Raw genomic sequence first — 23,574 nt, forward strand, 5'->3', positions numbered from 1 at the left:
TTAGGTACAGTAAGAGGCTAATGATAATGCAATGGAAAAATTGTAACAGCATACTATAATAAAAGTTCTTTAAAACTTAGGAATGGGGGCCAGTGTTGTGGCCCAGTGGGGTAAGCTGTCACTTGCGAGGCCAGCATCTCATATCAGAGTGCTGCACTGAATCCCAGCTGTAGCAGATGATGGCGCAAGTGCTTGGGCCCCTGCCACCCACGTGGGAGAACCAGATGGAGTTCCTGTCTCCTGGTTTCAGCCTGGCACAGTCCTAGATGTTGCGACCATTTTAGGAATGAACCAGTGGAAGGAAGATCTCTGTCTCTCCCTCTCTGTGTCTCTGCCTATTAAATAGTAAGCAAACTTTTTTTTTTAAAAACCTTGAGGTTTATTTCTGCAATTTTCCATACTATTTTTGGGCCATTGGTGACTTTGGGTACCTAAAACTGTGACAAGTGGAGCCATGGATAAGAGGAACTATTGTATGCATAATTCTTGACACTGAAATATGATACCTATTGAATTTGAGTTTTTTGGGAAAACTACATCTGCTCTTAAGAACAAAAATGAGGAAAAGACCAGATAATTCAGGTGACTAGAAATGAGTTACAGTGGCTTTTGTTTTTTAGCCTGAATCTAGTGAAGCCAGAAACAGAAGTTATTTATACATAATCTCATCCAGTCTGGTATTTAGAAGATCAGATGGAGAAATCAGAAAAAAAAAAAAAATCCAACACCTTCAATAATTTACAGACTGACTTAAATTTATGTTCAAATTTTTTTTTTCCTTTTTTGACAGGCAGAGCTAGACAGTGAGAGAGAGAGAGACAGAGAGAAAGGTCTTCCTTCTGTTGGTTCACTCCCCAAATGGCCGCAACAGCTAGAGTTGCACTGATCCGAAGCCAGGAGCCAGGTGCTTCCTCCTGGTCTCCCATGCAGGTGCAGGACCCAAGCACTTGGGCCATCCTCCACTGCCTTTCTGGGCCACAGCAGAGAGCTGGACTAGAAGAGGGGCACCGGGACAGAATCCGGCACCCCATCCGGGACTAGAACCTGGTCTGCCGGTGTCGCAGGCAAAGGATTAGCCTAGTGAGCTGCGGCGCCGGCCAAAGATTTATTTATTTATTTATTTGAAAGTCAGAGTTACACAGAGAGAGGAGAGGCAGAGAGAGGTCCTCCATCCGATGGTTCACTCCCAGATGGCCGCAATGGCTGAAGCTGTGCTGATCCGAAGCCAGGAGCCAGGAGCCCCTCCCGGTCTCCCACTTGGGTGCAGGGGCCCAAGGACCTGGGCCATCCTCCATTACTTTCCCGGGCCAGAGCAGAGAGCTGGACAGGAAGTGGAGCAGGTGGGTCTCGAACCAGCGCCCACATGGGATGTTGGCACTTCAGGCCAGGGCGTTAACCCATTGTGCCACTGCGTCGGCCCTCTGTTCACTTCTTAATGATGTTTGTAAACTAAAGAAAATAAAGTATTTAATAATTTTTTTTCTGAAACAAATAACAGTATCAGTAGACATCTGCTGAGGCTTCTCACTCAAAGGGTAGTCTGTGGACAAGCTGCATCACATTTGTCATAAATGCAGAATTTCAGGCTTCACTCCAGACCAAATGATTATCAGTCTTCAGTTCAACAAGATCGCCAGGTATTCCCTATGTGCACGAAAGCTTGAGAGATACCGCTTTTTTTTCTGGCATTGGAGATACCAAAAAGATGTAATGTAGGTCCTCTAATCATTTTCTAGACCAGGAAGGGAGGAACATACATAAAAGATAAACTATACAAGGAGCATATGCCATCCACAGGATGAGAGGCATGGAGAATTTATGGAAGAAGAATCTGAAGGAAAACGAAAGTCACTCAAGGTTGGGGCATTGGTGGTGTCTGAAAGGAAAGCCAGTACTTGGAAAGCAAGAGAAAAATGGAGTACAGAATACTCAACCCTCCCTTCCATAGAGTTGCTTTAAATAGTTTTGTATATTTCACATACCCAGAGTTCTGAGGATGGTCACTATGCTGAGGGAAACTACATGGTCTGAACAACTTAATTATGGGAACATGAAAACAGCGTACTGATCAGGTAGCAAAGCTTGAGGAAATACTGGGGTGAGGAACTTCCGGAGACCACACTGGTTCATTCTGGAATGTACAGCCGTCTGTGAATGAGGGCCTGCTGCTTCCCCCAAACATGCACGACACTTTTTTTTTTTTTTTTTTTTTTTACAATAGATGTGCTACATTTAGCTTTTATTCAAAATGTTGGGAAACTTCTCTTCGAAGCATTCTTGAAAGCAACTGTTTTGCAAAGTACAGATTTTACAATACGAATAGCCAATTCCTAAATTACATGTCCTATAATGTTTTCGTTATAGTTGAAATCAGTGCTTTCAAAAGGAGAATTTCACACATACTACATAGGTCCAGGGGTTATTGTTTTGCTATTTCATGTCACAAAATACAACTTGATAAGGGTGAAAGGGGAGCATGCCTGTGGATGGTTACATTTAGGGCCCCAAAGTCCTTCTCTTTGGCCTTGCAAGTGGTAGAATTGTCTCACTGAGATATAAATAAAATTTCTTACCAACAACATCCTGAGAACACCATGGCTCAGTAATATTTATGCCAACTGTAACTGATCCTGGACTCAAACTGGCACTGGTGTCAATGACTTTTACCTATTGATGGACTTGTAAGGTGACAGGCTCCTTTCATGTCCAAAAATGGTAATTTCCCCGCGTCTCGGGAAGGTTTAAAAATATTTTCCACCCATCTCGACACAAAGCCTACTGTCTTTAAATAATGGTACAGGGGCTGACACGTGAGCCTGACAAGCAGCACATGTGCGTGAAGGAGATAAAGCTGGCACATGTTGCTGCAGCCTCCCGCGGTCTGGAAACGCTAGCAGCTCCAGTTAGCCGCAGCGCCTCAGCCCCAGTGTACACTGCATTAGGGAAACTCGAGCCCCTCTTTCTGACCCTGAGGGACACAGGGCTGGTTGGAATAGGGTTAGTGTTTAAAGACATTCAGAACAAGGGACCCCTCTTTATGAAAGCAAAGAAACTGGAAAGAACACGAAGAGCTAAAAGGTTAAGCAATGAGATCTTGAAGGAAGCAGTATCATTTGGTTAAAAAACATAGTTAATGCAAGTAAAGAGGAGTACAAGAATCATTATGGAGGAATTAATAAGAAGGAAAACAAAGGGATTGAAAGCTAAACTTTTTGTGAGAATCATTCAGACTAACATACTAGAAAACGGTGAGACAAGGGAGGCTGATACAAGAAACAGGGAAATAAAAAAGTGTTAAGGAATGGAGAAATAAGCCTGTTAAGGAATGGGGAAATGAAACCAGTTAAATGTTAAAATTAAAAAAAAAAAAGGAAGAGAAGAAAACAGAAAGGGTACATTATAGAATAAAAGAGTTATCCGGACTTGTCAGTCCCTGTGGGGGCCAAGGTGGCATTCATGGTGACTAGGGCAGGGGACAAGAAGGTGGAGGCAGGAGCAGGGAGGGGGCCACAGTCCTTAGCCATAGTAGAGAAGTGAGTCCCAGAGGAGCAGGTAAAGCTAAAATGAAACTCAAAACCCTAAGGGGGAGCTAGAGAAGTGCCAAATCCAAAAGGATGCAGAGGTGAGGGTCTTCCAAGACTGAAAAGTCCATGGGTGACAGTTTCATGACGGATTTAATTTTCTAAAAGATTTTTTTAAAGCCTCTTTAGCCTCATCTTCTTTTTTTTTTTAACTTTTATTTAATAAATATAAATTTCCAAATTTCTAAGCACAGCTTTTGGATTACAGTGACTCCCCCCCCCCCCCCCATAACTTGTCTCCCACCCGCAACCATCCCATCTCCGGCTCCCTCTCCCATTCCATTCACATCAAGATTCATTTTCAATTCTCTTTATATACAGAAGATCAATTTAGTATATATTAAGTAAAGATTTCAACAGTTTGCACCCACACAGAAACACAAAGTATAAAGTACTGCTTGAGTACTAGTTATACCATTAATTCACATAGTACAACACATTAAGGACAGAGATCCTACATGAGGAGTAAGTGCACAGTGACTCCTGTTGTTGATTTAACAATTGACACTCTTGTTTATGACATCAGTAATCTCCCTAGGTCCTTGTCATGAGCTGCCAAGGCTATGGAAGCCTCTTGAGTTCACCAACTCTGATCATATTTAGACAAGGTCATAGTCAAAGTGGAAGTTCTCTCCTCCCTTCAGAGAAAGGTACCTCCTTCTTTGATGGCCCCTTCTTTCTACTGGGATCTCACTCTCAGAGATCTTTCATTTAGGTTTTTGTTTTGTTTTGTTTTTTTCCAGAGTGTCTTGGCTTTCCATGCCTGAAATACTCTCATGGGCTTTTTAGCCAGATCCGAATGCCTTAAGGGCTGATTCAGATAGCCTCGTCTTCATCTTGAAGATGGGCACCAGAAAACATAGCTCGAGAGGAACTGAGGATTAGAGCAAATGGGTACAAAGCTGCTGGGTCAGTCACTGGACACAGCAGTCACATGAACAGTCCACAAGATGACAACTGAGCAATGCAAAGTGGACGTGGAATTCATTTATTTCCCTAACATTCTTTTCAGAAATATCCATTGAGTATCTGCTATGTACCAGTTATCTTCTGAATGTTATTAGTGGACAAACAAAAATTCTTTGTTTCCTGGAGTTTACAGGTTAATGGGAAAAACAAAAAAATAAATACGGGGGAGGATTTTTAATCCAGCAGTTAAAACACAGGGCAAGAGGCCCACATCCCACATCTCATACCATAGGTTTGACTCCTCGTTTTGGCTCCTGTTTCTATCTTCCTGCTAATGCAGACTCTAGAAGGCAGTGGGGATGGCTTCCTGCCATCCATGTGGAGGACCTGATTGAGTTCAGGCTCCCGGCTGCTGAGGGCATTTGGAAGTGAACCAGTGGATGGAAACCCTTTCATCCTCTGCCTCTCTGCCACTCAAATAAATACAACTAAAATTTTAAAAACCTGAGTGTGTTCATACATACATGGCACAGTATTTTTAGAAGCTAATACTTGCTGCAAGAGAAAGTAAACCAAAATAGGGTAGTATAAGCAACTGAGGATGTCAGGGTGTTGCCACTGTAAATGGGACAAGCAGAGCTCTTTCAGAATGAGACCTTCAAGCACAAATACTACTACGGCACAAATAACTGAGGTAGCTATGTAGCAATTTGGATTTCTGCAAATAAATTATGATGATATTTTGTTGTTACTAAAAGTCTTAAGAAAAGCTAAATTTACGGTTACAAATCTTATCTTAAAGTGTTCTCACAACTATACTGCATTCTCCTTGCCAGGGTACAGGGTTCATTTGAAGTAAAACCACTTTTTATTTGACCTTGTAGCAGCAGCACTGGTGAAAGCCATGTTCACAGTCAATCTTCAGAAAAGCTTCCTTCTAGAAGCACTCCCCCCACCATCTCTCTCAGTACTTCCTTAGTCTCCACAGCACTTATCTTACTTATTTATTTATTGTGTCTCCCTATTAAAACAAAAACTTTGTGAGATAAGGGAATTTTGTCTGATTCTTTGTCTCCCTCACTGCAGGATCCTCAAGACCTAGCACTGTAGGACAGATGACAAGTGCTTGGTACATGGTTGAGTAAATGAAAGCAATTATCAATTATGAATTATTTTAAGAAAGGAACTACAATTTGGAAAATCATCAGGAGAGTTTCACATTTTATAAAGTCTTGGAAATCAGAGATTTCAAGTTTGCAGCTCTTTACTTACGTAAAACTCTGAAGATCTGTGATCTGCAGTAAATGTGTGATGCTGGTGGGAAGAAACCACTTAGAATGCACCCTATTGAACTGCTCAGTTTCTGCGAGAACATGAGCTCATCTGTATGGAGCAAGTTACATCCCTCAGTGGAATGAAAACTGGAGATTGGAGGCCTCTGGATGTAGCCCTCTTTCATAGAGACTTTGATATAAAATGCTCATTCTTAATCTGACAGTGTATAGAGGCAAAGTGGTGGAGTGATCAGGGTACAGAAAGAGTTCAGGAGATCTGTGAGGATTTGTCTGAAGCTCTGTGAGTGACCTGCACCACTTACTGGATGTTTTCATGCTTCAGTTTCCTCAAAGATAAAGTATGGTGATAGCAATATCAGTAAATAATGGTACCTATATCTCACCAAATTATTGTTGGGACCAAAGGAGATAGTTTATATTTAGCTGTTTTATAAATTAAAGAAAGAGTTTGGAAAAATATATTACTTCTCAAAATAAAAATGATGGTTAATATTTAGAAAGTTCCATTCTGTTGGTTGCCTCTTCACTTTCCTGACTGTTTCTTTTGAAGTACAGAAACTTCTCAATTTGATGCAATCCCAAATGTTAATTTTGGTTTTGACTGCCTGTGCTGCTGGAGTATGTTCCAAGAAGTCTTTGCCTGTGCCTATATCTTGCAGGGTTCCTCCAATGCTCTCTAATAATTTGATGGTTTCAGGTCGTAGATTTAAGTCTTTAATCCATGTTGAGTGAATTTTTGTGTAAGGTGATAGGTATGGGTCTTGCTTCAAGCTTCTGCACGTGGAAATCCAATTTTCCCAGCACCATTTATTGAACAGACTGTCCTTATTCCAGGGATTAGATTTGGATCTTTGGTCAAATATGAGTTGGCTGTAGATGTTTGGATTGATTTCTGGTGTTTCTATTCTGTTCCATTGGTCTATCCATCTGTTTCTGTACCAGTACCATGCTGTTTTGATAACAACTGCCCTGTAGTATGTCCTGAAATCTGGTATTGTGATGCCTCCGGCTTTGTTTTTGTTGTACAAGATTGCTTTGGCTATTCAAGGTCTTCTGTTTCTCCATATGAATTTCAGCATCATTTTTTCCAGATCTGAGAAGAATGTCTTTGGTATCTTGATTGGTATTGCATTGAATGTATAAATTGCTTTTGGGAGAATAGACATTTTGATGATATTGATTCTTCCAATCCATGAGCATGGAAGATTTCTCCATTTTTTGGTATCCTCTTCTATTTCTTTCTTTAAGGTTTTGTAGTTTTCATCGTAGAGATCTTTAATGTCTTTGGTTAAGTTTATTCCAAGGTATTTGATTGTTTTTGTAGCTATTGTGAACGGGATTGATCTTAGGAGTTCTTCCTCAGCTGTGGCATTGCCTGTGTATACAAAGGCTGTTGATTTTTGTGCATTGATTTTATATCCTGCTACTTTGCCAAACTCTTCGATGAGTTCCAGCAGTCTAGGTGTTTGAATTTTAACTGAAAAGTGATCCCTGTTAAATTTAAGAGTGGAAAAAGAGAGGGAGGAGATGTACAATTTGGGACATGCTCAATCAGACTTGCCCCAAATGGTGGAGTTAGAAATGTGCCAGGGGATTCCAACACAATCCCATCAAGGTGGCATGTACCAATGCCATCTCACTAGTCCAAGTGATCAATTTCAGCTCACAATTGATGGCTCTGATAGGTCTAAGAGTCAAAGGGATCACACAAACAAGACAACTGTCTGCTAATACTAACTGATAGAATCAAAAAGGGAAAAAACGATCCAACATGGGAAGCGGGATACACAGCAGACTCATAGAATGGCAGATGTCCTAAACAGCACTCTGGCCTCAGAATCAGCCCTTAAGGCATTCGGATCTGGCTGAAGAGCCCATGAGAGTATTGTAGGCATGGAAAGCCAAGATACCATGGAAAAAAAAAAAAAAGGACCTAAATAAAAGATCTCTGCGAGTGAGATCCCAGTGGAAAGAACGGGGCCATCAAAGAAGGAGGTACATTTCTCCGAAGGGAGGAGAGAACTTCCACTTTGACTATGACCCTATCAGAATAATATCAAAGCCCTGACAACTCATGACTAGAGCCTAGGGAGATTACTGACGCCATGAACAGGAGTGTCAAATTGTTAAGTCAGCAACAGGAGTCACTGTGTACTTACACCCCATGTGGGATCTGTCCTTAATGTGTTGTCTAATGTGCAGTGATGCTATAACTAGTACTGAAACAGTATTTTTATACCTTGTGTTTCTGTGTGGGTACAAACTGATGAGGTCTTTACTAATTATATACTGAATTGATCTTCTGTATATAAAGATAATTGGAAATGAAAAAAAAAAAAAACCAACCTGGTGTTAAATTGGAAATGGCATAGAAAATTAGTTAATTTTAAAAAAATATTATGTAGGATCTCTGTCTTTAATGTGCTGTACACTGTTATTTAATGCTATAACTAGTACTCCAATGGTAGTTTTTTCACTTTGTGTTGCTATATGGGGCAAACTGTTGAAATCTTTCCTTAATATATACTAAACTGATCTTCTGTATATAAAGAGAATTGAAAATGAATCTTGATGTGAATGGAAGGGGAGAGGGAGCGGGAAAGGGGAGGGTTGCGGGCAGGAGGGAAGTTATGGGAGGGGGGAAGCCATTGTAACCCATAAGCTGTACTTTGGAAATTTATATTCATTAAATAAAAGTTTAATAAATGAAAAAAAAAGCCAAATCTCCATCATTTGATGAATGGGTGAACAGAATGTAGTATATGCACACAATGGAATATTATTTGGAATAATAATTAAAGGAATAAGTACTGAATATATGAGGATACATAAAAGTTCATAGAAAATGAGTATTATGAAAAAACAATGCATGGTGTTTGAAATTTGTTTTGCACCACTATAAACTTTTACTCTTTTTTTTTTTTAAAGTATTCTATTCTGCATTCAAAACAAAATCAATAAAAGAACATCTTTTTTTTTAACTACCTAGATAGGCCACCTTGTAAATTAATTCAGAGTTTTTTAAAAAAAGAAGACAGGAAGAAAATCTTTGTGTGAAGTTTATAAACTTGAGCAAGAGGGCTTCAAAAGTTTGTGGGAAAATATGTATTATATATATGGATTATGAAAAAATTATGCATTGATTTCAAAAATTTTCTGTATCAAAATGAAATTATTCTTTAATTCCACTTTTTTGCAAACTTTTTGAAATACTCTCATAAAATGCAATGAAAAATGATAATAAATAAATAAAAAAGGGCTTAAAGCTAAACATGTTCAAATCGTATTATGTCTGTGCTTTATTTCTCAAAGATGATGTTACTGGGGCTGGCGCTGTGGCATAGTAGATAAAGGTGCCACCTGTGGCTCTGGCATCACGTATGGGTGCTGGTTCGAGTCCTGGGTGTTTCACTTCTGATCCAGCTCCCTGCTGATATTCTTGGGAAAGGCAGAGGATGGCACAAGTGCTTGGGCCCCTGCTTCCATGTGGGAGACCCAGGAGAAACTCCTGGCTCCTGGCTTTGGGTTGACCCAGCTCCAGCATTGAGGCCATTTGGAGAGTGAACCAACAAACAGAAGACCTCTTTCTTTTTGTCTCTACCTCTCTCTGATACTCTGTCTTTAAATAAACAAAATATATCTTAAATAAAACAGCAACTTTTTAAAAAAAGAAATTAAAGTTTTGAGAAGACACCTAACTTGACCAAGAGCAAATCTACCGGATGTTGGAGGTAAGGTATAAATTTAGACAGATAAAGAACCCAGGGTCCTAACCACCTTGTTGTTTTTCTTGGTTCCTATTGCCAACAAGTAATAAAAATCATGTACCACATTTTGCAAAGCTGCAAATTTAAAACTACACATTAAACCTCCAAGTCCTACAAAGGGAAAAGGAAAAAGTATAATTCATCAAAAGTGCTAACAGCTTTATTTTACTTGGCAGAAACAAAACAAAACATAACTTTAGAGTTGGGAAGAATATCATAATTCAACCAATTTAAGGAAAACTTGGTATAAATGATTATGAATCATGAAAGTGAGAACTTTGGCCTAACTCAAAGAGTCACAAAATAAAGGACATGCAATAATGATGAATTTTCCACCATTATGGTTAATGTAGACCCTACTAGTTAACTCATTACTCATTATTCACTTACTCTTTAGCAATTTTTCACTTCAGTCAACAGCTATCTAGTGAGTGGCCAGTGTTGAGGCATGGTGAGTTGTGCTATTGCTTGCTGTGGCAGCGTCCCATATTGCAGCACCTGGCTGCCCCTCCACTTCCAAGCTAGTTCTCTGTTACTGCATCTGGGAAAGCAACAGACTGGTCTGCCCAAGCCCTGACTGTTGCAGGCACTTGAGGAGTAAACCACCAGACAGAAGACCTCTCTCTCTCTCTCTCTGTCACCCTGCCTTTCAAATAAATAAATAATCTTTTTAAAAAATACTTAAAACAAATTGCATATAGTAAGCCCAAATGTATTCTGATGTTTTGACTTCAGGTCTTCCCTCCCGAGATCAGCCACCTCTTAGAGAGAGTGAAATACTCACCTGTGAGTTTGCCTTTCATAGTCTATCCACTCCTACCTCCTTTATCAGTTCCTTACACTCTGGGTCAATATTTCCCTCCAGATATCAGCCAACCTGGACCAGGCTCCTACAACCCAGAGCCTCCTGCAATTATTCAACTAGGCAATCCTAAATCTGGCTGCCCTACATCACCCATTTCTTCTCACGGAAACAACAACAAAAGCTCTTGCCTACAGTTTTCCCTTCCTTCTCTATTTTCTGATCATTGCTGGTGCTTCCCTGCATGGCCCTGCATGGGATAGCATGCCCTCCCCTCTTGAGAATTGCAAATATCTTTTCAATGGTACTGGTCTCCTGATCTGTTGGCCTCACCATCCAAAATGATAATAAAACCTGCATTTTAGGACTGAGATGTAGTAAGTGCTACTACATAGATAGAAATTAGAAATATCAAATAGATCCTTGACTGCTTTGCTGAGAAGTTTTCACTACTACAAAATTGGAAACGACAGAACAGTTTTAAGCAAGGCCATAACGTAATCAGATTTACATTTTTAAAAGATTACTCAGGGAGGCCTGGGTTGTGGAGTACCAGGCTAAGACATGCCTGGGATGCCTGCATCCCATATAAGCATGGATTCACGTCTCAGCTCCTCTGCTTCTAATCCAGCACCCTGATAAAGTGCCTGGGAAACCAGTGGGACCTAGCCCAAGTCTTTGGGCCTGTGCACCCCCATGGATGATTTGCATGGAATTCCAGGTTCCTGGCTTCAGCCTGGACCAGCACTTGCTATTGTAGCAGTTTTGGGGAGTGAACCAGTGGATGGAAGATCTCTCTCTCTCTCTCTCTCTCTCTCTCTCTGTTATGCCTTTCAAATAAATAAATAAATCTCTTTAAAAAATTACTTAGGCAGCAGAGTGGTTGCAGATTTGGAGGAAGGTAATTGTCAGGAGACACATGAGCCTATGGTATAAAACAGGAAATGCTGAAAATCTTAATTAAGGTTGAGACACTGCAGATGGACAGCAAAAAACACAAGTGAGGAAGTATCTTAAAGGACCTGACTGGCTATGAAGGGTAGGGGACAGGCAAGAGTTAAGACAGGTCTCCAAATTTCTGGCCTCACTAAATCTGTGGATAGTACTGCATTCATGAGAATAAACAAAAGAAGCAGAGAAGCAAGTCCGCAAAGAAAATGAGGTCTGGGGCTGGCTTGTGGCAGTGTGTTAAGATGCCATTGCAACACTGGCATCCCATATTAGAGTGCTGGTTGGAGCACCAGCTGCTCTGCTTCTGATCCAGCTCCCTGCTAATGTGTCTGGAAAAACAGCATATGATAGTCCAAGTGCTTAGGTGCCTACCACATGTGTGGGAGACTTGGATGAAGTTCCTGGCTCCTGGCTTTGTCCTGGCCTAGCCCTGGCCAATGCAGCTATTCGGAGAGTGAAACAATGGATGGCAGAGGCTTTCTCCCAACCACACCTCCCACCCCCTCCCCAGTCATCCTGCCTTACAAATAAACAAACATTTGTTGTTGTTGTTGTTTTAATGGGGTCTGTTTGACATGGTATGAATTTGGAAGACTGGTAGGGCTGCTGGTTCAGAGACACAATAGTCATTTAAAGACACGGATCTGGTACTTCAGATCCTGAACTGGAAACACAGATTTGAGAGTTACCAGCATACTGGTGTTTGCTACAGCCATGAAGGTGGATAGAATTACCAAAGAAGGTCACACAAGAAAACATAAAAGTGCTGAAAACAGAATTGCAGGGAAGACCACAATGTCAAAAGCGGGTAGGGAATGTGTTGGCCAAGGAAATAGAAGAGGCAGGAGAACTGGAGAACTTCACTGTCCTCATCATAAACAAGCGATATCTATTCGGGATTTATTATGTTTCATACTCTACGCCAAGTGTTCTACATGCATTCTTCATTTACTGCACTTGACACAGGTTTATAAAGGTTACATAAGGCCTGTGAAAATAAAAGGGAAAGCATCATTGATGGAGTTTTTCAAAATGCAGTCAAGAGGCCATTAAGGGAACAGTACTTAGGCATGATTCAAGCTGCTGCCTAGGACCCTGAACTCTGGTCACATCCAGTTTTTGACCACAAGCATCCAGAAAAACCAGAATGACTGGGCAATTACATTGTGTCCACTGGCTTAGGATATGTATCAAGAGGCCACTGGACTCTTGTTTTACCGACATTTTCATTCTGATTATAATTTTTTCTTTATCTCTTATGAATCTCCTAGCCCTGCTTCCTTCTCATCCTTTGGCATCCTATATAAGCTCCTACATTTCAGGGCCAGCTGCACCTCTCTAAATTGCTATTCCCCAAATCCCAAATAAAGTGCTTCTGACTTTTTCAGTTTATGAGTTTGGATTGATCAGGGCCCTTTAACAATCTTTCTAAAACATCACTTCTTAAACTGTTATGATGCCTTGGTATTGGCTACCTCTCCTTCCAAATTGTTACCTAATCCACCGTACATGTTGACACACACCTCTTGGCGGAACCAAGACGGCGGATAGTGAGGGCACGCACCAATAGTCCGGGAAAAGATAGTTTAATAAAAGTGGAGTTACTGTAGCCTCAGGAAAAGACTCAAGAAAAAAACTGCAGAGGAAACGCTTCCGGATCTAGTAGATGTGACACAGAGGACGTACAGGGAGCCCACTGCGTGGAAGCCCAGCTGCGGGAGCCAAGCCGCAGAATCTCACCAGTGCTGGAAGGGGAGGTAAGACAAAAACCTCAGAAACCCAAGACATTGGCGGGGAAAGGCAGAACGAGGCCTGAGGCCCCACTGGGGAAAGTTCACCAGGCTGACTGGAGGAGAGAAAAAAAAAAAAAACGAATTAATAAGAGGAACCGGCACGGACACTAGCCTCTCTCTCCACTCACCTTACAAAGCCTAAAAAGACAAAGAGCAGGCGCCATTTTACATATGTAAAGCGGCAACCGTGAGTAGCCAAGCAGAAAAACTTGACTCTGGTCGGGAGAAATAACAGGTGGTTAGAATCTAGTGAAAATAGGTGGAGCTAACGATCTGAGACTGTGAAAATCCGAGGGGGCGGTGAGAGAACTCACCGAGTACACAAACTCGGTAACCTTGGCAACCCGGTGAGAGACTGTGGAGAAATTTGAGAACACACTGAGGGCTGCATAAACTATTTGTGTGGTTCCAGTGGTAGATCAAACTAATACCCACAGAGGCCAGATTTCAACTACCCTCAATTCCACTCAGCTGTGCAGAATTACTTCCCAACCGGGAAAAAAAAAGAAAAAGGAAGAAAGAAATAAAGAAAGAAAAAAAAAAAGAGCAAGCAAGGGAGAGAACAATCTGGGTGAGTCATCTTTGGCACACCCTTAAACCTGAAGAATCAAACAGAGCTCTCTGGCCACACCCATCACAGCCTCTAAGGATCCATCAAAGCAGACAGCCCACTTAATCTAGAGTCATAGCATAACGAGAAAAAAACACCACAGCAAAAAAACTAAATAATATCTCCAATATGCCAAACAACAAACACAGAAACCAAGGTAACAAGAGCAAGGAAGATACTATGATGCCCCCAAATGAACAACATACCCCAATTCAAGATTATGAAGATGAAGAGACAGAGAAAATGCAAGAAGCGGATCTCAAAAAGTTGATAAGAACATTAAGAAGTTCTCAAAAACAAATTCTTGAACTACAGAAATCCTTAATGGACACACACCTCTTAATTTGATCATATGACAGTGCTATTTTGACAGCAGCCTTCAACAGTTTTTCATGTTTACTAAATAACAAAATTCTCAGCCTGGCACTCCTTACAATGTCAATATCTTGCTAGGTATCTCTCTAGCCGTATTGTCTACTACCATTTGACTTGATTTAAGGCTTTAAAATAAATTACTCTGTGTCTACATGACATTGCTCCTTGTTTGAAAGTGCAGATCCTCATTTCAGTAGACAGAATTTTTATTTTTCAGAAATAAGTTCTTTGCATCCAGACTAGGAGCAACTCCATAGGAGGAGTCATTCAACTTTCAGAGGCACAGAAAACTGCCCAGAGGTTCCTGCCCACAATACCAAAACAGTTCATGCGGACAAACCTCAATGAAGACAGTGTTTGCTCTTCCAACAGCGTAACAACATCACAGGCATCATACAAGCCTGACAGCTGACAACCGCTGGACAGCTTATAGAAAGTCTACCTTTTCTTCAAGGTTCACATTCACTTCACTCTAGCCACACTGGCCTCTTGGCTTCTTCCAACACACCAGGCTTACTAAAGCTTTGGAATTTGCTGTTCCCTCCATGTGGATTAGAAAGTGACTCTCACCCTTACTTCCTTCAAGTCTGCACCTAATGTGATTCTAGCAGTGTAGCCTTCCATGCCTGTTTCATTTAAAAACTAAAAACTCCCTTTTTTCCTGGAAAACTCTATTTTCCTTTCTTGTTTCATTTTCCCATAGCACCTAACAGCATTCTGCCCACATACTACATGTTTTACCTATTCTGCTCATAATCTGTTTCCCTCCACTAGAATGAAACTGCCATGAGGGCAAGGTTTATTGTTTGCTCTGTTCACTGCTGCATCTCCAGTATCTGGAATTTACTGGGTAATAGATCTCCACAAAATAACTGATGAATGAATGAATGAATCCAAATATCTATATGGAAGGGGCAGATTGGGAGAACAAACATGAAGAATGGGCACAAATCTTACAGAATTACACAGAGGGTAGGGAAGATTAATGACAGGAAAAGTAACAAAGAGGAAGAAACTGCCTCCTCAACTCCAGAGATCCTTATTTGACCTGTATAATAGGGATTCCTCTAGGACAGGGGGTCTTCTTTTTTTTAATTTAAGATTTATTCATTTATTTATTTGAAAGTCTGAGTTACATAGAAAGAGAAGGAGAGGCAGAGAGAGAAAGAGAGAGAAATTTCTTCCTTTCACTGGTTCACTCCCCAGTTGGCCTCAACGGCCGGAGCTGGGAGCCAGGAGCTTCTTCCAGGTCTCCCATGCAGGTGCAGGGGCCCAAGGACTTGGGCCATCTTCTACTGCTTCCCAGGCCATAGCAGAGCTGGATCAGAAGTGGAGCAGCAGGGACTAGAATCAGTGCTCATATGTGATGCTGGCACTGCAGGCAGTGGCTTTACCAACTACGCCATATTGCTGGCCCCGGACAAGGGTTCTAAATTTGGTCTTGGGCCAAGGACCTGTTATGAAGCCTACAGACCTTTTTTCAGAACAATTTATTTAAATACATAAAACGTATAGGACTATCAAAGAACCTCATTACTTTAAAATATAATTATTAAAATATTTTATGATATTCTTGTGATATGAGTAATATGATATGGATATTTATTAAGATACCAATTAATTTAATAAGTCCTATAATTTTAAGGTCGCAGTGACTATAAATGGTATTTTAAGATTTCCATGACAACTGTGGTGCAATATCAAAATGTCTGTGAGTGTTACTGGTTGCACAGTCAAGGTATTACTGGTTTGTTGCTTATATTCATGGAAATTCTAATCTTCAGTCAGATATTAATGAAAATAAATATTTTATTTTTTCTCAATTTGAAAGACCCTTTTATTATTATTATTTTTTAAACAGATGTATTTATTATATGAAAGCAGAGTGAGAGAGGAAGAGAGAGAGAGAGAGAGAGAGAGAGAGAGAGAGAGAGAGAGAGAAGAGAGAGTGAGAGAACATCTTCCATCTGCTGGTTCATTCCCCTAATGCTCAAAATGGCCACAGTCAGGCCAGTTCAATGCCAGGAGCCTCAAGCTCTATCTGGGTCTCCCAAGTGGGTACAGGAACCCATGTACTTGGGCCATCTCCTGTTACTTTCCCAGGAGCATTTGCAAGGAGTAGGATCAGAAGTGGAGCAACTGGGACCTGAACTGGTGCCCATTTGGGATGCCAGTATATTAGGCTATGGCTTAACCTGCTGCACCACTACACTGGCCCTGAGACCCCTGAATTCTAATCCTCTAAACTTTAGGGATCTATGGACAGCAGGATAAGAAGAACTGCTCCAGGATCAGTCTCAGCTGAACTTAAGAGAGGAGAAAGAATTAACTGCTTTTTCATTTTATTAGCAGTAGGAGGAGGAGAAGAGAAAGGAACAAACAAAAACAAAGTAATTTCTCCAAACTCCTATAGCTATTGGCAATAGGACTTAAAATTATAAGTATTGTGAGTTTTAATGTATCAGATAAGTTCCAACAATAGGACAGAGATTAACTTTCTAAGACTGATGAGACATTCAAAAGCAAGAAAGCACAGAAGCCTCCACATCAGAGCAAAGATATGCTTTGGGGAGAAATTAGGGTGTTGAGAAGATAAAATTTTGAAGTACAGATTTATGTATTCCTCTTTATCTTTTTATTTTCCTTAAAAAGTAAAAGCTATGATTCAAAATTCTTTATGTTCTCATCAAGTTCCTGCAGGGAGCTTAGCAAGAATTATGGTTAGAAATTTCTTTTAAGCTGGTTGTCATCTCTAACTTTTGGGAAGAATATTGGAAAAATACTTAATATCAGATGCACGTTTTGGAGATTCACAATATATGTTAACATTTGAAACATTCTACAGTTCTACAGTAGAGAAATTTGCTTAAATTCATTAAGCCCGGTATTCCTTAACCTTATTTGATAATAAATTTTTCTCATTTAATACATATGTCTATCATGGCAGTAAGATTTTATTGCAATTACTGACTACAGAATTATTTTCTTCTGTCAGCACATACATTCCTCTGGCTCAGGGAAAGTGTGTTGTTCATCTTTTCATTGCCAGTATCTAAGAATGCCAGGCACTCTGCAGGTTTGCAAATGTTTGGTCGGCTGGTGGTTGGATGGATGGCTGGTGGGTTGGTTGGCTGAATGAATGAATACATCGGAGAGATGAAGAGAAAAGTTGAGGGTCCAATTTGTTATTCATTTTACCTCTGCAACATATGAAGACATTTAGAAGTCTTTAGAAATGAGGTTAATATGGGGCCAGCACTGTGGCATGGCAGGTATGGGTGTGTACCTCCACTGTACCATGTGTGTACCGGTTTGTATCTCCACTGTTCCACTTCCCAACCAGATCAGTGATGGCCTGGGAAAAGCATAAGAGGATTCCCTGGGTGTTTGGGCCCCTATCACCTATGTGGAAGACTAGGAAGAGGCTCCCTGTTCCTGGCTTTGGCCTGGCTCAGCATTGGCAGTTGAGGACAGCTGGGGAATGAATCAATAGATGGAAGATGTTTGTCTTTCCCTCTCTTTCTGTAAAACTTATTTTTAAATAAATAAATAAATCTTTAAAAAAACAAAAGAAAAAAAGAAATGAGGTTAATAGTAGGAAATTTCCCACTGGAAGTCTACAACATATTTGAATAAAAATAATAGTGACTCACTTAAGAAAGGGAAAGTTTATTTCCACTCTAATAAATTCTGTAGTTCTGAAGCTAGAGATCATGGCATTAATGATTAAAACATTTCATTTGCATTTTATGCAGTATTAAACTTAAGTCTCAGAATTCCCAGCAGTAAATTATGCTAATTAACAGGAAGGCTTAAAGGCTCAAACTCTGAATGGTTCCAAGTAGTTCCTACATGTAACCCTTGAGTGTTGGGATCACATTTTATAGAAGATAAAGTAATAAAAGTATATCTACACATTAATAGTTTTGGAAAAAAACATATTAGCTTCATTTCAATCCTGTAAGCTTTTAAGAATGTGTTTTTATAATCCATCTGTTTTTGGATTCTAATCAAATAATTCCACCCACTTTTGAATCTCCAAAGCAGAACTAATAAGAATGTAACATTTAATGGTGCCAGAAGGATGAAATATAGCATTTTTGTTTTTACAAAACTTGAGTTAAAAAATAACTTTACAAAATTAAAATTAACACTGGTGGAGCTGAATAAGAGATCGTTATTTCAAGCTACTATTTTCCTTAAGAACAAAATAAAAAGAATATCCTCAAAAACTTTTCCATCAAAGTTCTAAATTTAATGTAAGGTGATAGTGCTTTAGAAACACAGTCTAAACTCAAGGTTAAATACATTTTTACTACTTATAACTCCTATTTTTGAGATTTAGAGCCATTTATATATAATACCTCTACTGTTTTAGTATTTGACAAATATTTAATTAATATTTAATATTTAATATTTAAAACACTATCTCAGGAAAAACACACAAAAAATAAATAATGAGAAAGTCTTTTTTTAAAAATCACTGATTCTATATCTGCTCCAAAATACAATAATCATTTTCATGAAGAATTTTTTCATCTATAATAGATAAATTACTTAGCTACTGATGTCCACACCAAATTATCTACCAGTTCTATCAGCTCTGCTAAAATATATTTAAAAACCTTTCACTATTATTACCTAAGTTCAGAGTCCCATCATGTCTAGTCAAAACTGCTCTCTTCTAACCAGTTGTGAATACATAGTCCTTATGCTCTTCACAGTACAAATTTGATCATAAGAATCCCCCATTTAAACTTTTCATGGCACTTCCCAATGCACTCACTCAGAATAAATACAAAATAGTCAATATGGCACCACATTTCAGTTGCCCTGAAGGCTATTTTCCTCTTTGCATTCTAAACTAGAGCTAATTTAGACTTCTTTGCATTCACAGATTCTCTGTCAATAGCTAAATCATCCCACAATTTTTTTTTTTTGACAGGCAGAGTGGATAGTGAGAGAGAGAGACAGAGAGAAAGGGCTTCCTTTTTGCCGTTGGTTCACCCTCCAATGGCCGCTGCGGCCGGCGCATCACGCTGTTACGAAGCCAGGAGCCAGACGCTTCTCCCGGTCTCCCCATGTGGGTGCAGGGCCCAAGCACTTAGGCCATCCTCCACTGCCTTCCCTGGCCACAGCAGAGAGCTGGCCTGGAAGAGGGGCAACCAGGACAGAATCCGGCACCCTGACCGGGACTGGAACCCCCATCCCACAATTTAAGGCCTCCACACAATACTATTCTCTATCCTCAGGTTTTAGAACAAATGAGAATTTTCCAGAGATCCAATCACATCATCTAAGCTAGAGTCTCCTATTATAAGCTCTTGAACAATTATCAGACTTTAAAAAAAATTGTATTTAAGTTATATGAGTTTCATGTATTTCATATATACAGATTTAGGAACATAGTGACACTTTCCACTTGCCGCCTCTGCTCTAATCCTTCCTCCTCCTCCTTCTCCCATTCCCATTCTTAATTTTTACAAAGATCTCTTTTCAGTTTACTTAATGATTGTATAGTTAATCATACACTAAGGGTTCAAAAAATAGTATGAGGAAGCCTGTGCTTCTGGGGTCTTTTCCAAGAAGTCTTTGCCTATGCCAATGTCTTGTAGTTTCCCAAACGTTCTGTACTGATTTGATGGTATCTGGTTGCAGATTTAGGTCTTCGATCCATTTTGATTGTATCTTTGTGTAAAGTGCAAAGTTGGGTCTAGTTTCATACTTCTGCACATGGAGATCCAATTTCCCCAGCTCCATTTGCTAAAGAGACTGTCCTTGCTCCAGGGATTGATTTAGCTCCTTTGTCAAAGATAAGTAGGTTGTAGATGCATGGCTTGATTTCTAGAGTTTCTATTCTGTTCCATTGGTCTACAAATCTGTTTTTGTGCCAGTATCAGGATGTTTTGATGATAGCTTCCCTGTAGTATGTGATGCCTCTGGCTTTGTTTTTGTTGTATAAGATTGCTTTAGCTATTCAGGGTCTCTTTGTGTTTCTATATAAATTTTAGCATCTTTTTTTTTTTCTAGATTTGTGAAGAATGTCATTGGTATTTTGCTAGAGATCACATAGAATCTGTAAATTGCTTTTGGTAGTATGGACATTTTGATGATATTGATTCTACCATTCCATGAACATGGAAGACTTTTTCATTTTTTATTATCTTCTTCAATTTTTTCTTTGGGAGATCCTTGACATCCTTGGTTAAATTTATTCCCAGGTATTTAATTCTTTTGGGAGCTATTGTGAATGGGACTGATCTTAGAAGTTCTTCCTTAGCCATGACATTGTCTGTGTATACAAAAACTACTGATATTTGTTTGTTGATTTTATATCCTGCCACTTTACCAAACAGTGTTATGAGTTTCCATAGCCTCTCAGTGGAGTGTTTTGGATCCCCTCTATATAGAATCATGTCATCTGCAAATAGGAATAGTTTGATTTCCTCCTTTTCAATTTGTATCCCTTTGATTTCTTTTTCTTGCTTAAAGGCTCTGGCTAAATCTTCCAGGACTATATTAAATGCAATGGTGGGAGTGGGTATCCTTGTCTGGTTATGGATCTTAGGGGGAATGCTTCCAACTTTTCCCCATTAAACAGGATGCTGGGTGTGGGCTTGTCATAAAGTGCCTTGATTGTGTTGAGGAATGTTCCTTCTATATCTAATTGCTTAGAGTTTTCATCATGAAATGGTATTGTATTTTATCAAATGCTTTCTCTGCATCTATTGAGATAATCATATGATTTTTGTTCTTCAGTTTGTTTTTGTGATGTATCATCCCTGTATATCAGGGATAAATCCCACTTGGTCCACATGAATGATCTTTCCTATGTGTTCTTGGATTCAATTAGCTAATAGATTTTGGCATATATGTTCATCAGGGACATTGGTATATTGTTCTCTTTCTCTGTTGTATCTTCTTCCTGCTAGATATTCAGGTGATGCAGGCCTCATAGAAGGATTTTGAGAGGATCCCCTCCCTTTCAATTGTTTTGAATACCTTGAGAAGAACTGGAGTTAGTTCTTTAAATGTCTCGTAGAATTCAGCAGTGAATCAGTCCAGTCCTGAACTTTTCTTTGTTGGGAGTGTCTTTATTACTGATTCAATTTCTATCTTGGTTATTGGTATCTATATGTTTTCTATGTCTTCATGACTCAGTTTGGTAGACTGTATGTGTCTAGGAATCTATCCATTTCTTCTAGGTTTCCCAATTGGTTGGCATACAGCTCTTTACAGTAATTCCTTATGATTCTTTTTATTTCTGTGGTATCTGGTATTTCCTTTTTGGTCTCTAATTTTATTGATTTGAGTCTTTCTTTTTTTGTTAGTTGGGCCAATAGTTCATCAATTTTGTTCATTTTTTCAAAAAACCAGCTTTTCATTTCACCTATGTTTTGTATTTTTTTGGTCTCAATTTTGTTTATTCCTTCTCAAAATTTTAATTATTTCTTTCCTCCTACTAATTTTGGGTTTGGTTTCTTATTGTTTTTCTATGTCCTTCATATGCATTGATAGCTCATTCATTTGGTACTTTTCCAATTTCTTCATGTAGGCACCAATTGCTATAAACATCCCTCAACACTGCTTTTGCTGTATCCTATAAAATTTGATATGATATATTTTTAAAGTACTGAATACAGTTGCAATATATACATATTTGTGTAATCATTTGCTTAATCATTATAGTCCTCAATAACTATACATTCTGCATAGGCAGAGCCAATCTATCATGTCCAATCCTGAATACCCCACACAATACTCAATGATGTTAGATGAATGAGACAAAGTAAATCTCAACCTGTAGAAAAATGGAGGTTAAAGTGAAAAAAATCTCTTAATGTGAAATTTCTAGCTTACCTTAATTCTATAAGATAGGGAATCTTGGGACATTTTATTCACTAAGGTAATTTTCAATATTTCCCACTACATCATGCATACACACACACACATACACACAGTTAGTTAGTGTTATAATTACTGTTTGCTGAAATGTATGGACAAATCTAGAGGTTTCCAATGCTGGATTCTCAAGGGATATAATAATAAACTTCACTGTGGCAAAGTAATTTTATTTAAAAAAAATTTTGACATAAAAATTTCATACCTTTATGGTGTACTATGTGACATTTCAATAAATGTATACATTGTCTAATGTCCAATCCAAAGTAAATATTTCTGTCTCCCCAAAATGTTACATTTCTTCGTGGTAAAAACATCCCAAATCCTATCTTCCAGTGTTTTGTGTTTTTCTAAAATACAGCAATATATAATACATGAATATTTTCTATAGTCATTCAACTATGCAAGAGAATTCCAGAACTTTTTACTCCTACTTAGCTGTAGCTTAATACACATTAATCTACCTTTCCTTATCCTTCATCCCCTGTTCCAGCCTCAGCCTCTGGTAACCACCATTATACTGTAGAATTTCATGAGATCACCTGACAAAGGGCTCCTATATCATAAGCTTTGGTGCCCCCTGGGGATTCAAACATTTGTTCACATATAAAGAGAACTATGTTCTAAGTTAACTACTTAGATATTTCTTCTATGGTAGTTTATTTGGTCAGGAAAATATTCTATACATAGGCAGAAATATAAAGGCTATTCTTTTTTTTTTTTTTTTTGACAGGCAGAGTGGACAGTGAGAGAGAGAGAGAGACAGAGAGAAAGGTCTTCCTTTGCCGTTGGTTCACCCTCCAATGGCCGCCGCGGTAGCGCGCTGCGGCCGGCGCACCACACTGTTCCGATGGCAGGAGCCAGGTGCTTCTCCTGGTCTCCCATGGGGTGCAGAGCCCAAACACTTGGGCCATCCTCCACTGCACTCCCTGGCCACAGCAGAGAGCTGGCCTGGAAGAGGGGCAACCGGGACAGAATACGGCACCCCGACCGGGACTAGAACCCGGTGTGCCGGCGCCGCAAGGCGGAGGATTAGCCTGTTGAGCCACGGCGCCGGCCAAAGGCTATTCTTAATATCTATATATCTATGTATCCAAAATCTCTACCTATTACATCAGAATAAAAGAGTGTAATTTCCAAAACAAGAACTGTACGTTACTATAAAAAAGACTTTGTCTGTTATGTTATAATCACAATGCAATTAGGAAAAAAGAAAGAGGGCTAGGAGAGGAGGTTCTGTGATCAAAGGACACCATGATACCCTTAGAGAATCACACACTGAACATTTATTACCAGCTAAGTTGGCCCAATCACTCTTCCCTGCTATTTCTCCGTAATTCCTCTCGTGCCACGGAGCTTCCCCATTTCCTGCAAGGCAAGCTTAAGGAAGACTTCCAGGTTTCCTGTAGCTGATGGGACTATCTCATATTCCCAACCCTGGTTTATTGAAATCCTCATAGATCATCAGTTCTTCAAGATATTCAAGTTATTTAAGATCAAAGACATAATACATGTATTTAAATACATACACATATGTCATATCTATGAGGCTGATGTAAAGTTTCTTTTTCTTTCATCCAATCATTGCA

The 23,574-nt window shown here is 39.5% G+C and overlaps 1 protein-coding gene and 1 non-coding gene across 4 annotated transcripts in view; both read right to left on the reverse strand.

The window, feature by feature from the left end:
* Nucleotides 1–23,574, reverse strand: part of NME7 (NME/NM23 family member 7) — a 244,804-nt gene that overhangs the window by 63,426 nt on the left and 157,804 nt on the right. The window lies entirely within an intron of this gene.
* Nucleotides 14,307–14,506, reverse strand: LOC133761295 (small nucleolar RNA SNORA74). The gene has a single exon (XR_009866098.1). It is a non-coding gene; the product is annotated as a small nucleolar RNA SNORA74 (small nucleolar RNA).

The sequence above is a fragment of the Lepus europaeus genome, chromosome 5, assembly GCF_033115175.1.
Source record: "Lepus europaeus isolate LE1 chromosome 5, mLepTim1.pri, whole genome shotgun sequence".
NCBI classification, from domain to species: domain Eukaryota; kingdom Metazoa; phylum Chordata; class Mammalia; order Lagomorpha; family Leporidae; genus Lepus; species Lepus europaeus.